This window comes from Octopus bimaculoides, chromosome 28 (genome assembly GCF_046866305.1).
Source record: "Octopus bimaculoides isolate indiv1 chromosome 28, ASM4686630v1, whole genome shotgun sequence".
Classification (NCBI taxonomy): Eukaryota; Metazoa; Mollusca; class Cephalopoda; order Octopoda; family Octopodidae; genus Octopus; species Octopus bimaculoides.
Genome location: NC_142955.1, coordinates 21537994 through 21554129, shown reverse-complemented (window position 1 = coordinate 21554129; position 16136 = coordinate 21537994).

Sequence of the window (16136 nt, the reverse complement as noted above, 5' to 3'; positions counted from 1 at the left end):
AGGAAAGAACGAACGTAGGAAGGAAAGTACGAACATAGGAACGAATGCACGAACGTAGGAAGGAAAGAACGAACGTAGGAAGGAAAGAACGAACGTAGGAAGGAAAAAACGAATGTAGGAAGGAAGGAACGAACGTAGGAAGGAAAGAACGAAGGTAGGAAAGAAAGAACGAACGTAGGAAGGATCGAACGAACGTAGTAAGGAAAGAACGAACGTAGGAAGGAAAGAACGAACGTAGGAAGGAAAGAACTAAAGTAGGAACAAACGTGGGAACGAACGAACGTAGGAAGGAAAGAACGAACGTAGGAACGATGGAACGAACGTAGGCAGAAAAGAACGAACGTAGGAAGGAAAGAACGAACGTAGGAAGGAAATAACGAACGTAGGAAGGATAGAACAACGTAGGGAGTAAAGAACAAACGTAGGAAGGAAAGAACGAACGTAGGAACGAACGAACGAACGTAGGAAGGAAAGAACGAACGTAGGAAGGAAAGAACGAACGTAGGAAGGAAAGAACGAACGTAGGAGGGAAAGAACGAACCTAGGAAGGAAAGAACGAACGTAGGAAGGAAAGAACGATCGTAGGAATGAAAGAACGAACGTAGGAAGGAACGAACGAACGGAGGAAGGAAAGAACGAACGTAGGAAGGAAAGAACGAACATACGAAGGAAAGAACAAACGTAAGAACGAACGAACGAACGTAGGAAGGAAAGAACGAACGTAGGAAGGAAAGAACGAACGTAGGAATGAAAGAACGAACGTAGGAAGGAAAAAACGAATGTAGGAAGGAAGGAACGAACGTAGGAAGGAAAGAACGAAGGTAGGAAAGAAAGAACGAACGTAGGAAGGAACGAACGAACGTAGTAAGGAAAGAACGAACGTAGGAAGGAAAGAACGAACGGAGGAAGGAAAGAACGAACATACGAAGGAAAGAACGAACGGAGGAAGGAAAGAACGAACGTACGAAGGAAAGAACGAACGTAGGAAGGAAAGAACAAACGTAGGAACAAACGAACGAACGTAGGAAGGAAAGAACGAACGTAGGAAGGAACGAACGAACGTAGGAAGGAAAGAACGAACGTAGGAAGGAAGGAACGAACGTACGAAGGAAAGAACTAAAGTAGGAACAAACGTAGGAACGAACGAACGTAGGAAGGAAACAACGAACGTAGGAACGATCGAACGAACGTAGGAAGGAAAGAACAAACGTAGGAAGGAAAGAACGAACGTAGGAACGAACGAACGAACGTAGGAAGGAAAGAACGAACGTAGGAGGGAAAGAACGAACGTAGGAAGGAAAGAAACAACGTAGGAGGGCAAGAACGAACTAGGAAGGAAAGAACGAACGTGGGAACGAACGATCGAACGTTGGAAGGAAAGAAAGAACCTAGGAAGGAAAGAACGAACGTAGGAAGGAACAAACGAACGTAGGAAGGAAACAACGAACGTAGGACGAAAAGAACGAAAGTAGGAAGCAACAAACGAACGTAGGAAGGAAAGAACGAACGTCGGAAGGAAAGAACGAAAGTAGGTACGAACGAACGAACCTAGGAATGAGAGAACGAACGTAGGAACGAACGAATGTATGAATGAAAGAACGAACGTAGGAACGAACGAACGAACGAACGTAGGAAGGAAAGAACGAATGTAGGAAGGAAAGAACGAACGTAGGAACGAACGTAGGAAACAAAGAACGAACGAACGAACCTAGGAAGGAAAGAACGAACGTAGGAAGGAAAGAAAAACCTAGGAAGGAAAGAACGAACGTAGGAAGGAAAGAACGAACATAGGAAACAAAGAACGAACGAACGAACGTAGGAACGATCGAACGAACGTAGGAACGAACGAACGAACGTAGGAAGGAAACAACGGACGTAGGAACGAACGAAGGAACGAACGATCGAACGTAGGAAGGAAAGAACGAACGTAGGAAGGAAAGAACGAACGTAGAACGGAAAGAAAGAACGTAGGAACGAACGAAGGAACGTAGGAAGGAAAGAACGAACGTAGGAAGGAAAGAACGAACGTAGGAAGGAAAGAACGATCGTTGGAAGGAAAGAACGAACGTAGGAAGGATCGAACGAACGGAGGAAGGAAAGAACGAACGTAGGAAGGAAAGAACGATCGTTGGAAGGAAAGAACGAACGTAGGAAGGATCGAACGAACGGAGGAAGGAAAGAACGAACGTAGGAAGGAAAGAACGAACGTAGGAAGGAAAGAACGAACGTAGGAAGAAAAGAACGAACGTAGGAAGGAAAGAACGAACGTAGGAAGGTAAGAACGAACATAGGAACGAATGAACGAACGTAGGAAGGAAAGAACGCACGTAGGAAGGAAAGAACGAACGTAGGAAGGAAAAAACGTACGTTTGTTCTTTTGATCGTTCGTTCGTTCGTTCATTTGTACGTACGTCCGTACGTTCGATCTTTCGTTCGTTCATTCGTTGGTTCCTTCGTTATTTCGTTCATTCGTACGTACGAATTTTCGTTTGTTCTTTCGTTCGTTCGTTCGTATGTTCGTAAGTACGTTCGTTCGTTCGTTGCGTCGTTTGTACGTACGTTTGTTCCTTCGGTCGTATGTACGTACGTTCATTCGCTTGTTTCTTTGTTAGTTCGGTCGTTCGTTCGTACGTATGTTCAATCGTTCGTACGTACGTACGTTCACTCGTTCGTACGTACGTTTGCACGTTCGTTCGTTTGTACGTACATAGTTCTTTCCTTATTCTCTACCTACGTAATACGTACGTATGTTCGTTCGTTCGGTTATACGTACGTACATACGTTCGTTCGTTCCATAATTCGTTCGTTCGTTCGTTTGTTCGTACGTACGTTCGATCGTTCGTTCGTACGTACATAGGGACGAACGTTCGTTCCTTCGTTCGTTCGTTCTTTTCGTTCATACGTACGTACGTTCGATCGCTCGTTCGTTCGATCTATCGTTCGTTTGTACGTACATTCGTTCGTTCATTCTTACGTACGATTGTTCGTTTGTTCTTCCGTTTGTTCGTTCCATCGTTCGTTACTTCGTAAGTATGTACATTCGGTCGTATGTACGTACGTTGATCCGTTTGTTCGTTCCTACGTACGTATGTTCATTCGTACGTCCGTACATACGTTTGCTCGTTCGTTCATTCGTTCGTACGTACATAGTTCTTTCCTTATTCCCTGCCTACGTAATACGTAAGTACATTCGTTCGTTCTGTTATACGTACGTACATACATTCGTTACTACGTACGTTCTTACGTTCGTACATGCGTACGTTCGTTCGTTCAATCGTACGTTCTTTCAATAGTTCGTTCGATTGTTCGTATGTACGTACGTACGTTTGTTCGTTCGTTCGATCGTTCATTCTTACGTACGTACGTTCGGTCGTCCTTTCGTTCCTTCTTTTCGTTCGTTCGTTCATACGTACGTACGTTCGTTCGATCGCTCGTTCGTTCGTTCGTACGTACGTTCGATCGTTCATTAGTTCGTTCCTTCGTTATTTCGTTCGTACGTACGTTTGTTGGTTTGTTCTTTCGTTCGTTCGGTTGTACGTACGTACGTTCATTTGTTTGTTCGTTCGTTAGCTCGGTCGTTCATTCGTATGTACGTAAGTTTGCTCGTTTGTTCGTTCTTACGTACATATTTCTTTCCTCATTCCCTGCCTACGTAATACGTACGTACGTTCATTCGTTTGTTCCTTCGTTATTTCGTTTGTACGTACGTTCGTACGCTTGTTCGTTCGGTCGTTTGTTCATTCGGTCCTACGTTCGTTCCTTCGTTGATGCCTTCGTTCGTTCGTACGTACATAGTTCTTTCCTTATTCCCTGCCTACGTAATACGTACGTACGTACGTTCGTTTGCTCGTACGTACTGACGGACAAACGTTCTTTCCTTCGTTCGTACGTACGTTTGTTCATTCGATCGTTCGTTCGTTCGTTCTTTTATTCGTTCGTTCGTTCGATCTTTCGTTGGTTCCTTCGTACGTACGTATGTTCAATCGTTCGTACGTACGTTCGTCCATTCGTTTGTACGTACATAGTTCTTTCCTTATTCCCTGCCTACGTATTACGTACGTACGTATGTTCGTTCGTTCGGTTATACGTACGTACATACGTTTGTTCGTTCAATAATTCGTTCGTTCGTTCTTACGTACGTACGTTCGTTGGTTCGCTCGTACGTACGTAGGTACGAACGTTTTTTCCTTCGTTCGTTCTTTTCGTTCAATAATTCGTTCGTTCGTTCGTTCATACGTACGTACGTTCGTTCGATCGATCTATCGTTCGTTCATACGTACGTACGTTCGATCGATCGTTCGTTCTCTCGTTCATTCTTACGTACGATTGTTCGTTCCTTCGTAAGTACGTACGTTCGGTCGTATGTACGTACGTTGATTCGTTTGTTCGTTCGTTACTTCGGTCGGTCATTCGTACGTACGTACATACGTTTGCTCGTTCGTACGTACATAGTTCTTTCCTTATTCCCTGCCTACGTAATACGTAAGTACATTCGTTCAATCGTACGTTCGTTTGTTCAATCGTACGTTCGTTTGTTCAACCGTTCGTTCGTTCTTTCAATAGTTCGTTTGTTCGTATGTACGTACGTACGTTTGTTCGTTCGATCGTTCATTCTTACGTACGTACGTTCGTTGGTTCGTACGTACATAGGGACGAACGTTCGTTCCTTCGTTCGGTCGTTCTTTTGTTCGTTCGTACTTACGTTCGTTCGTTCTTACGTACGTGCGTTCGTTCGATCGTTTATTAGTTCGTTATTTCGTTCGTTGGTTTGTTCTTTCGTTCGTTCGGTTGAACGTACATACGTTCATTCGTTTGTTCGTTCGTTAGCTCGGTCGTTCGTTCGTATGTACGTAAGTTTGCTCGTTCGTTCGTACGTACATACTTCTTTCCTCATTCCCTGCCTACGTAATACGTCCGTACGTTCGCTCGTTCGTACGTATATGCGTACGTTCAATCGTTCGTTCTTTCGTTCGATCGTTCATTCCTTCGTTATTTCGTACGTACGTTCGTTCTTTCTTTCGTTCGTTCATTCGTTGTTTCGTACGTTCGGTCCCACGTTCGTTCCTTCGTTGATGCCTTGGTTCGTTCGTTCGTACATACGTTCTTTTCTTATTCCCTGCCTACGTAATACGTACGTTCGTTTGCTCGTACGTACGTACTAACGGACAAACGTTCGTTCCTTCGTTCGTTCATTCGATCGCTCGTTCGTACATACGTTCGTTTAATCGTTCTTTTATTCGTTCGTTCATTTGTACGTACGTTCGATCTTTCGTTCGTTGGTTCCTTCGTTATTTCGTTCATTCGTACGTACGATTGTTCGTTTGTTCTTTCGTTCGTTCGTTGCGTCGTTTGTTCCTTCGGTCGTATGTACGTACGTTCATTCGCTTGTTTCTTCGTTAGTTCGGTCGTTCGTTCGTTTGTACGTACATAGTTCTTTCCTTATTCCCTGCCTACGTAATACGTACGTACGTATGTTCGTTCGTTCGGTTATACGTACGTATATACGTTCGCTCGTTAGTACGTTCGTTCGTTCGTAAGTACGTTCGTAAGTACGTACGTACGTTCGTTCAATAATTTGTTCGTATGTACGTTCGATCGTTCGTTCTTACGTACGTAAGTAGAGACGAACGTTCGTTCCTTCGTACATTCTTTTCGTTTATTCGTTCGTTCATACGTACGTACGTTCGTTCGCTCGTTCGTTTGATCTATCGTTCGTTCGTTCGGACGATTCTTCGTTTGTTCGTTCCATCGTTCGTTGCTTCGCAAGTACGTACGTTCGGTCGTATCTACGTACGTAGATTCGTTTGTTCGGTCGTTCGTTCGTATGTTCATTCGTTCGTACGTACATACGTTTGCTCGTTCGTACATAGTTCTTTCCTTATTCCCTGCCTACGTAATACGTATGTACGTTCGTTCGTACCTTCTTTCAATAGTTCGTTCGTTCGTATGTATGTACGTACGTTTGTTCGTTCGATCGTTCTTTCTTACGTACGTTGGTTGGTTCGTACGTACGTAGGGACGAACGTTCGTTCGTTCATACCTACGTGCGTTCGTTCTTACGTACGTACGATCGTTCATTAGTTCGTTATTTCGTTCGTACGTAAGTTTGCTCGTTCGTTCGTTCGTACATACTTCTTTCCTCATTCCCTGCCTACGTAATACGTAGGAATGAAAGAACGAACGTAGGAAGGAAAAAACGAATGTAGGAAGGAAGGAACGAACGTAGGAAGGAAAGAATGAAGGTAGGAAAGAAAGAACGAACGTAGGAAGGAACGAACGAACGTAGTAAGGAAAGAACGAACGTAGGAAGGAAAGAACGAACGGAGGAAGGAAAGAACGAACGTACGAAGGAAAGAACGAACGGAGGAAGGAAAGAACGAACGTACGAAGGAAAGAACGAACGTAGGAAGGAAAGAACAAACGTAGGAACAAACGAACGAACGTAGGAAGGAAAGAACGAACGTAGGAAGGAACGAACGAACGTAGGAAGGAAAGAACGAACGTAGAAAGGAAGGAACGAACGTACGAAGGAAAGAACTAAAGTAGGAACAAACGTAGGAACGAACGAACGTAGGAAGGAAACAACGAACGTAGGAACGATCGAACGAACGTAGGAAGAAAGAACGAACGTAGGAAGGAAAGAACGAACGTATGAAGTAAGCAACGAACGTAGGAAAGAACGAACAAACGTAGGAAGGAAAGAACGAACGTAGGAAGGAAAGAACGAACGTAGGAAGGAAAGAACAAACGTAGGAAGGAAAGAACGAACGTAGGAACGAACGAACGAACGTAGGAAGGAAAGAACGAACGTAGGAAGGAAAGAACTAAAGTAGGAACAAACGTGGGAACGAACGAACGTAGGAAGGAAAGAACGAACGTAGGAACGATGGAACGAACGTAGGCAGAAAAGAACGAACGTAGGAAGGAAAGAACGAACGTAGGAAGGAAATAACGAACGTAGGAAGGATAGAACGAACGTAGGGAGTAAAGAACAAACGTAGGAAGGAAAGAACGAACGTAGGAACGAACGAACGAACGTAGGAAGGAAAGAACGAACGTAGGAAGGAAAGAACGAACGTAGGAAGGAAAGAACGAACGTAGGAGGGAAAGAACGAACCTAGGAAGGAAAGAACGAACGTAGGAAGGAAAGAACGAACGTAGGAAGGAAAGAACGATCGTAGGAATGAAAGAACGAACGTAGGAAGGAACGAACGAACGGAGGAAGGAAAGAACGAACGTAGGAAGGAAAGAACGAACGTACGAAGGAAAGAACAAACGTAAGAACGAACGAACGAACGTAGGAAGGAAAGAACGAACGTAGGAATGAAAGAACGAACGTAGGAAGGAAAAAACGAATGTAGGAAGGAAGGAACGAACGTAGGAAGGAAAGAATGAAGGTAGGAAAGAAAGAACGAACGTAGGAAGGAACGAACGAACGTAGTAAGGAAAGAACGAACGTAGGAAGGAAAGAACGAACGGAGGAAGGAAAGAACGAACGTACGAAGGAAAGAACGAACGGAGGAAGGAAAGAACGAACGTACGAAGGAAAGAACGAACGTAGGAAGGAAAGAACAAACGTAGGAACAAACGAACGAACGTAGGAAGGAAAGAACGAACGTAGGAAGGAACGAACGAACGTAGGAAGGAAAGAACGAACGTAGAAAGGAAGGAACGAACGTACGAAGGAAAGAACTAAAGTAGGAACAAACGTAGGAACGAACGAACGTAGGAAGGAAACAACGAACGTAGGAACGATCGAACGAACGTAGGAAGAAAGAACGAACGTAGGAAGGAAAGAACGAACGTATGAAGTAAGCAACGAACGTAGGAAAGAACGAACAAACGTAGGAAGGAAAGAACGAACGTAGGAAGGAAAGAACGAACGTAGGAAGGAAAGAACAAACGTAGGAAGGAAAGAACGAACGTAGGAACGAACGAACGAACGTAGGAAGGAAAGAACGAACGTAGGAAGGAAACAACGAACGTAGGACGAAAAGAACGAACGTAGGAAGGAAACAACGAACGTAGGACGAAAAGAACGAACGTAGGAAGCAACAAACGGACGTAGGAAGGAAAGAACGAAAGTAGGTACGAACGAACGAACCTAGGAATGAGAGAACGAACGTAGGAACGATCGAACGAACGTAGGAACGAATGAATGTATGAAGGAAAGAACGAACGTAGGAACGAACGAACGAACGAACGTAGGAAGGAAAGAACGAATGTAGGAAGGAAAGAACGAACGTAGGAACGAACGAACGAACGTAGGAACGAAAGAACGAACGTAGGAAACAAAGAACGAACGTAGGAACGAACGAACGAACCTTGGAAGGAAAGAACGAACGTGGGAACGAACGAACGAAGGAAAGAAAGAACCTAGGAAGGAAAGAACGAGCGTCGGAAGCAACAAACGAACGTAGGAAGGAAAGAACGAACGTAGGAAGGAAAGAACGAACGTAGGAACGAACGAACGAACGTAGGACTGAGAGAACGAACGTAGGAACGATCGAACGAACGTAGGAACGAACGAACGAACGTAGGAAGGAAACAACGGACGTAGGAAGGAACGAAGGAACTAACGATCGAACGTAGGAAGGAAAGAACGAACGTAGGAAGGAAAGAACGAACGTACGAAGGAAAGAACAAACGTGAGAACGAACGAACGAACGTAGGAAGGAAAGAACGAACGTAGGAAGGAAAGAACGAACATAGGAACGAATGCACGAACGTAGGAAGGAAAGAACGAACGTAGGAAGGAAAGAACGAACGTAGGAAGGAAAAAACGAATGTAGGAAGGAAGGAACGAACGTAGGAAGGAAAGAACGAAGGTAGGAAAGAAAGAACGAACGTAGGAAGGATCGAACGAACGTAGTAAGGAAAGAACGAACGTAGGAAGGAAAGAACGAACGTAGGAAGGAAAGAACTAAAGTAGGAACAAACGTGGGAACGAACGAACGTAGGAAGGAAAGAACGAACGTAGGAACGATGGAACGAACGTAGGCAGAAAAGAACGAACGTAGGAAGGAAAGAACGAACGTAGGAAGGAAATAACGAACGTAGGAAGGATAGAACAACGTAGGGAGTAAAGAACAAACGTAGGAAGGAAAGAACGAACGTAGGAACGAACGAACGAACGTAGGAAGGAAAGAACGAACGTAGGAAGGAAAGAACGAACGTAGGAAGGAAAGAACGAACGTAGGAGGGAAAGAACGAACCTAGGAAGGAAAGAACGAACGTAGGAAGGAAAGAACGATCGTAGGAATGAAAGAACGAACGTAGGAAGGAACGAACGAACGGAGGAAGGAAAGAACGAACGTAGGAAGGAAAGAACGAACATACGAAGGAAAGAACAAACGTAAGAACGAACGAACGAACGTAGGAAGGAAAGAACGAACGTAGGAAGGAAAGAACGAACGTAGGAATGAAAGAACGAACGTAGGAAGGAAAAAACGAATGTAGGAAGGAAGGAACGAACGTAGGAAGGAAAGAACGAAGGTAGGAAAGAAAGAACGAACGTAGGAAGGAACGAACGAACGTAGTAAGGAAAGAACGAACGTAGGAAGGAAAGAACGAACGGAGGAAGGAAAGAACGAACATACGAAGGAAAGAACGAACGGAGGAAGGAAAGAACGAACGTACGAAGGAAAGAACGAACGTAGGAAGGAAAGAACAAACGTAGGAACAAACGAACGAACGTAGGAAGGAAAGAACGAACGTAGGAAGGAACGAACGAACGTAGGAAGGAAAGAACGAACGTAGGAAGGAAGGAACGAACGTACGAAGGAAAGAACTAAAGTAGGAACAAACGTAGGAACGAACGAACGTAGGAAGGAAACAACGAACGTAGGAACGATCGAACGAACGTAGGAAGGAAAGAACAAACGTAGGAAGGAAAGAACGAACGAACGAACGTAGGAAGGAAAGAACGAACGTAGGAGGGAAAGAACGAACGTAGGAAGGAAAGAAACAACGTAGGAGGGCAAGAACGAACTAGGAAGGAAAGAACGAACGTGGGAACGAACGATCGAACGTTGGAAGGAAAGAAAGAACCTAGGAAGGAAAGAACGAACGTAGGAAGGAACAAACGAACGTAGGAAGGAAACAACGAACGTAGGACGAAAAGAACGAAAGTAGGAAGCAACAAACGAACGTAGGAAGGAAAGAACGAACGTCGGAAGGAAAGAACGAAAGTAGGTACGAACGAACGAACCTAGGAATGAGAGAACGAACGTAGGAACGAACGAATGTATGAATGAAAGAACGAACGTAGGAACGAACGAACGAACGAACGTAGGAAGGAAAGAACGAATGTAGGAAGGAAAGAACGAACGTAGGAACGAACGTAGGAAACAAAGAACGAACGTAGGAACGAACGAACGAACCTAGGAAGGAAAGAACGAACGTAGGAAGGAAAGAAAAACCTAGGAAGGAAAGAACGAACGTAGGAAGGAAAGAACGAACATAGGAAACAAAGAACGAACGAACGAACGTAGGAACGATCGAACGAACGTAGGAACGAACGAACGAACGTAGGAAGGAAACAACGGACGTAGGAACGAACGAAGGAACGAACGATCGAACGTAGGAAGGAAAGAACGAACGTAGGAAGGAAAGAACGAACGTAGAACGGAAAGAAAGAACGTAGGAACGAACGAAGGAACGTAGGAAGGAAAGAACGAACGTAGGAAGGAAAGAACGATCGTTGGAAGGAAAGAACGAACGTAGGAAGGAAAGAACGATCGTTGGAAGGAAAGAACGAACGTAGGAAGGATCGAACGAACGGAGGAAGGAAAGAACGAACGTAGGAAGGAAAGAACGATCGTTGGAAGGAAAGAACGAACGTAGGAAGGATCGAACGAACGGAGGAAGGAAAGAACGAACGTAGGAAGGAAAGAACGAACGTAGGAAGGAAAGAACGAACGTAGGAAGAAAAGAACGAACGTAGGAAGGAAAGAACGAACGTAGGAAGGTAAGAACGAACATAGGAACGAATGAACGAACGTAGGAAGGAAAGAACGCACGTAGGAAGGAAAGAACGAACGTAGGAAGGAAAAAACGTACGTTTGTTCTTTTGATCGTTCGTTCGTTCGTTCATTTGTACGTACGTCCGTACGTTCGATCTTTCGTTCGTTCATTCGTTGGTTCCTTCGTTATTTCGTTCATTCGTACGTACGAATTTTCGTTTGTTCTTTCGTTCGTTCGTTCGTATGTTCGTAAGTACGTTCGTTCGTTCGTTGCGTCGTTTGTACGTACGTTTGTTCCTTCGGTCGTATGTACGTACGTTCATTCGCTTGTTTCTTTGTTAGTTCGGTCGTTCGTTCGTACGTATGTTCAATCGTTCGTACGTACGTACGTTCACTCGTTCGTACGTACGTTTGCACGTTCGTTCGTTTGTACGTACATAGTTCTTTCCTTATTCTCTACCTACGTAATACGTACGTATGTTCGTTCGTTCGGTTATACGTACGTACATACGTTCGTTCGTTCCATAATTCGTTCGTTCGTTCGTTTGTTCGTACGTACGTTCGATCGTTCGTTCGTACGTACATAGGGACGAACGTTCGTTCCTTCGTTCGTTCGTTCTTTTCGTTCATACGTACGTACGTTCGATCGCTCGTTCGTTCGATCTATCGTTCGTTTGTACGTACATTCGTTCGTTCATTCTTACGTACGATTGTTCGTTTGTTCTTCCGTTTGTTCGTTCCATCGTTCGTTACTTCGTAAGTATGTACATTCGGTCGTATGTACGTACGTTGATCCGTTTGTTCGTTCCTACGTACGTATGTTCATTCGTACGTCCGTACATACGTTTGCTCGTTCGTTCATTCGTTCGTACGTACATAGTTCTTTCCTTATTCCCTGCCTACGTAATACGTAAGTACATTCGTTCGTTCTGTTATACGTACGTACATACATTCGTTACTACGTACGTTCTTACGTTCGTACATGCGTACGTTCGTTCGTTCAATCGTACGTTCTTTCAATAGTTCGTTCGATTGTTCGTATGTACGTACGTACGTTTGTTCGTTCGTTCGATCGTTCATTCTTACGTACGTACGTTCGTTCGGTCGTCCTTTCGTTCCTTCTTTTCGTTCGTTCGTTCATACGTACGTACGTTCGTTCGATCGCTCGTTCGTTCGTTCGTACGTACGTTCGATCGTTCATTAGTTCGTTCCTTCGTTATTTCGTTCGTACGTACGTTTGTTGGTTTGTTCTTTCGTTCGTTCGGTTGTACGTACGTACGTTCATTTGTTTGTTCGTTCGTTAGCTCGGTCGTTCATTCGTATGTACGTAAGTTTGCTCGTTTGTTCGTTCTTACGTACATATTTCTTTCCTCATTCCCTGCCTACGTAATACGTACGTACGTTCATTCGTTTGTTCCTTCGTTATTTCGTTTGTACGTACGTTCGTACGCTTGTTCGTTCGGTCGTTTGTTCATTCGGTCCTACGTTCGTTCCTTCGTTGATGCCTTCGTTCGTTCGTACGTACATAGTTCTTTCCTTATTCCCTGCCTACGTAATACGTACGTACGTACGTTCGTTTGCTCGTACGTACTGACGGACAAACGTTCTTTCCTTCGTTCGTACGTACGTTTGTTCATTCGATCGTTCGTTCGTTCGTTCTTTTATTCGTTCGTTCGTTCGATCTTTCGTTGGTTCCTTCGTACGTACGTATGTTCAATCGTTCGTACGTACGTTCGTCCATTCGTTTGTACGTACATAGTTCTTTCCTTATTCCCTGCCTACGTATTACGTACGTACGTATGTTCGTTCGTTCGGTTATACGTACGTACATACGTTTGTTCGTTCAATAATTCGTTCGTTCGTTCTTACGTACGTACGTTCGTTGGTTCGCTCGTACGTACGTAGGTACGAACGTTTTTTCCTTCGTTCGTTCTTTTCGTTCAATAATTCGTTCGTTCGTTCGTTCATACGTACGTACGTTCGTTCGATCGATCTATCGTTCGTTCATACGTACGTACGTTCGATCGATCGTTCGTTCTCTCGTTCATTCTTACGTACGATTGTTCGTTCCTTCGTAAGTACGTACGTTCGGTCGTATGTACGTACGTTGATTCGTTTGTTCGTTCGTTACTTCGGTCGGTCATTCGTACGTACGTACATACGTTTGCTCGTTCGTACGTACATAGTTCTTTCCTTATTCCCTGCCTACGTAATACGTAAGTACATTCGTTCAATCGTACGTTCGTTTGTTCAATCGTACGTTCGTTTGTTCAACCGTTCGTTCGTTCTTTCAATAGTTCGTTTGTTCGTATGTACGTACGTACGTTTGTTCGTTCGATCGTTCATTCTTACGTACGTACGTTCGTTGGTTCGTACGTACATAGGGACGAACGTTCGTTCCTTCGTTCGGTCGTTCTTTTGTTCGTTCGTACTTACGTTCGTTCGTTCTTACGTACGTGCGTTCGTTCGATCGTTTATTAGTTCGTTATTTCGTTCGTTGGTTTGTTCTTTCGTTCGTTCGGTTGAACGTACATACGTTCATTCGTTTGTTCGTTCGTTCGTATGTACGTAAGTTTGCTCGTTCGTTCGTACGTACATACTTCTTTCCTCATTCCCTGCCTACGTAATACGTCCGTACGTTCGCTCGTTCGTACGTATATGCGTACGTTCAATCGTTCGTTCTTTCGTTCGATCGTTCATTCGTTTGTTCCTTCGTTATTTCGTACGTACGTTCGTTCTTTCTTTCGTTCGTTCATTCGTTGTTTCGTACGTTCGGTCCCACGTTCGTTCCTTCGTTGATGCCTTGGTTCGTTCGTTCGTACATACGTTCTTTTCTTATTCCCTGCCTACGTAATACGTACGTTCGTTTGCTCGTACGTACGTACTAACGGACAAACGTTCGTTCCTTCGTTCGTTCATTCGATCGCTCGTTCGTACATACGTTCGTTTAATCGTTCTTTTATTCGTTCGTTCATTTGTACGTACGTTCGATCTTTCGTTCGTTGGTTCCTTCGTTATTTCGTTCATTCGTACGTACGATTGTTCGTTTGTTCTTTCGTTCGTTCGTTGCGTCGTTTGTTCCTTCGGTCGTATGTACGTACGTTCATTCGCTTGTTTCTTCGTTAGTTCGGTCGTTCGTTCGTTTGTACGTACATAGTTCTTTCCTTATTCCCTGCCTACGTAATACGTACGTACGTATGTTCGTTCGTTCGGTTATACGTACGTATATACGTTCGCTCGTTAGTACGTTCGTTCGTTCGTAAGTACGTACGTACGTTCGTTCAATAATTTGTTCGTATGTACGTTCGATCGTTCGTTCTTACGTACGTAAGTAGAGACGAACGTTCGTTCCTTCGTACATTCTTTTCGTTTATTCGTTCGTTCATACGTACGTACGTTCGTTCGCTCGTTCGTTTGATCTATCGTTCGTTCGTTCGGACGATTCTTCGTTTGTTCGTTGCTTCGCAAGTACGTACGTTCGGTCGTATCTACGTACGTAGATTCGTTTGTTCGGTCGTTCGTTCGTATGTTCATTCGTTCGTACGTACATACGTTTGCTCGTTCGTACATAGTTCTTTCCTTATTCCCTGCCTACGTAATACGTATGTACGTTCGTTCGTACCTTCTTTCAATAGTTCGTTCGTTCGTATGTATGTACGTACGTTTGTTCGTTCGATCGTTCTTTCTTACGTACGTTGGTTGGTCCGTACGTACGTAGGGACGAACGTTCGTTCGTTCATACCTACGTGCGTTCGTTCTTACGTACGTACGATCGTTCATTAGTTCGTTATTTCGTTCGTACGTAAGTTTGCTCGTTCGTTCGTTCGTACATACTTCTTTCCTCATTCCCTGCCTACGTAATACGTACGTACGTTCGCTAATTCGGTCCTACGTTGATGCCTTGGTTCGTTCGTTCGTTCATTCATTTGTACGTACTTTCGTTCGTTCGATGGTTCCTTCGTACGTACGATTGTTCGTTTGTTCTTTCGTTCCACCGTTCGTTCGTTGTGTCGTCTGTACGTACGTTTGTTCTTTCAGTCGTATGTACGTACGTTCATTCGTTCGAACGTACGCACGTTCGTTCTTTCAATAATTCGTTCGTTCGTTCATTCATACGTGCGTTCGTTCTCTCATTCATTCATTTGTTCTTTCGTTAGTTCGGTCGTACGTACGTATGTTCATTCCTTTGTTCGTTCGTATGCACGTACGTTTGCTCGTTCGTTAGTTCGTACGTACATACGTTCTTTCCTAATTCCCTGCCTACGTACGTACGTTCGTTTGGTCGTACGTACGTACGTTTGCTCGTTCGTTCGTACGTACATACGTTCTTTCCTTATTCCCTGCCTACGTAATACGTACGTTCGTTCATACGTATGCTAGTTCGTACGTACGTAAGTACTTGCGTACGTACATTCCTTCGTTCTTTCGTACGTACTACGTACGTTCGCTCGTACATACGTTCTTTCCTTCTTCCCTGCCTACGTACGTACGTTCGTTCGATCGTCCGTTGTTACGAACGTACGTACGTTCGTTCATACGTAGGGAAAAGCGTTCGTTCGTTCATTCGTACGTACGATTATTCGTTTGTTCTTCCGTTCGTTGCTTCGGAAGTACGTACGTTCGGTCGTATGTACGTACGTTCATTCGTTCGTACGTATGTTCATTCGTTCGTACGTACATAGTTCTTTCCTTATTCCCTGCCTACGTAATACGTAAGTACATTCGTTCGTTCGGTTATACGTACGTACATACATTCGTTTGTTCGTTACTACGTACGTTCGTTCGTTCAATCGTACGTTATTTCAATAGTTCGTTCGTATGTACGTACGTACGTTTGTGCGTTCGTTCGATCGTTCATTCTTACGTACGTACGTAGGGACGAACGTTCGTTCCTTCCTTCGTTCGGCCGTCCTTTCGTTCCTTGGTTCGTTCGTTCATACGTACGTTCGTTCGTTCGTTCTTACGTACGTACGTTCGATCGTTCATTAGTTCGTACGTACGTTTGTTGGTTTGTTCTTTCGTTCGTTCGGTTGTACGTACGTACGTTCGTTCGTTAGCTCGGTCGTATGTACGTAAGTTTGCTCGTTCGTACGTACATACTTCTTTCCTCATTCCCTGCCTACGTAATACGTACGTACGTTCGTTCGTTCGTTCGTTCTTGTGATGATACCT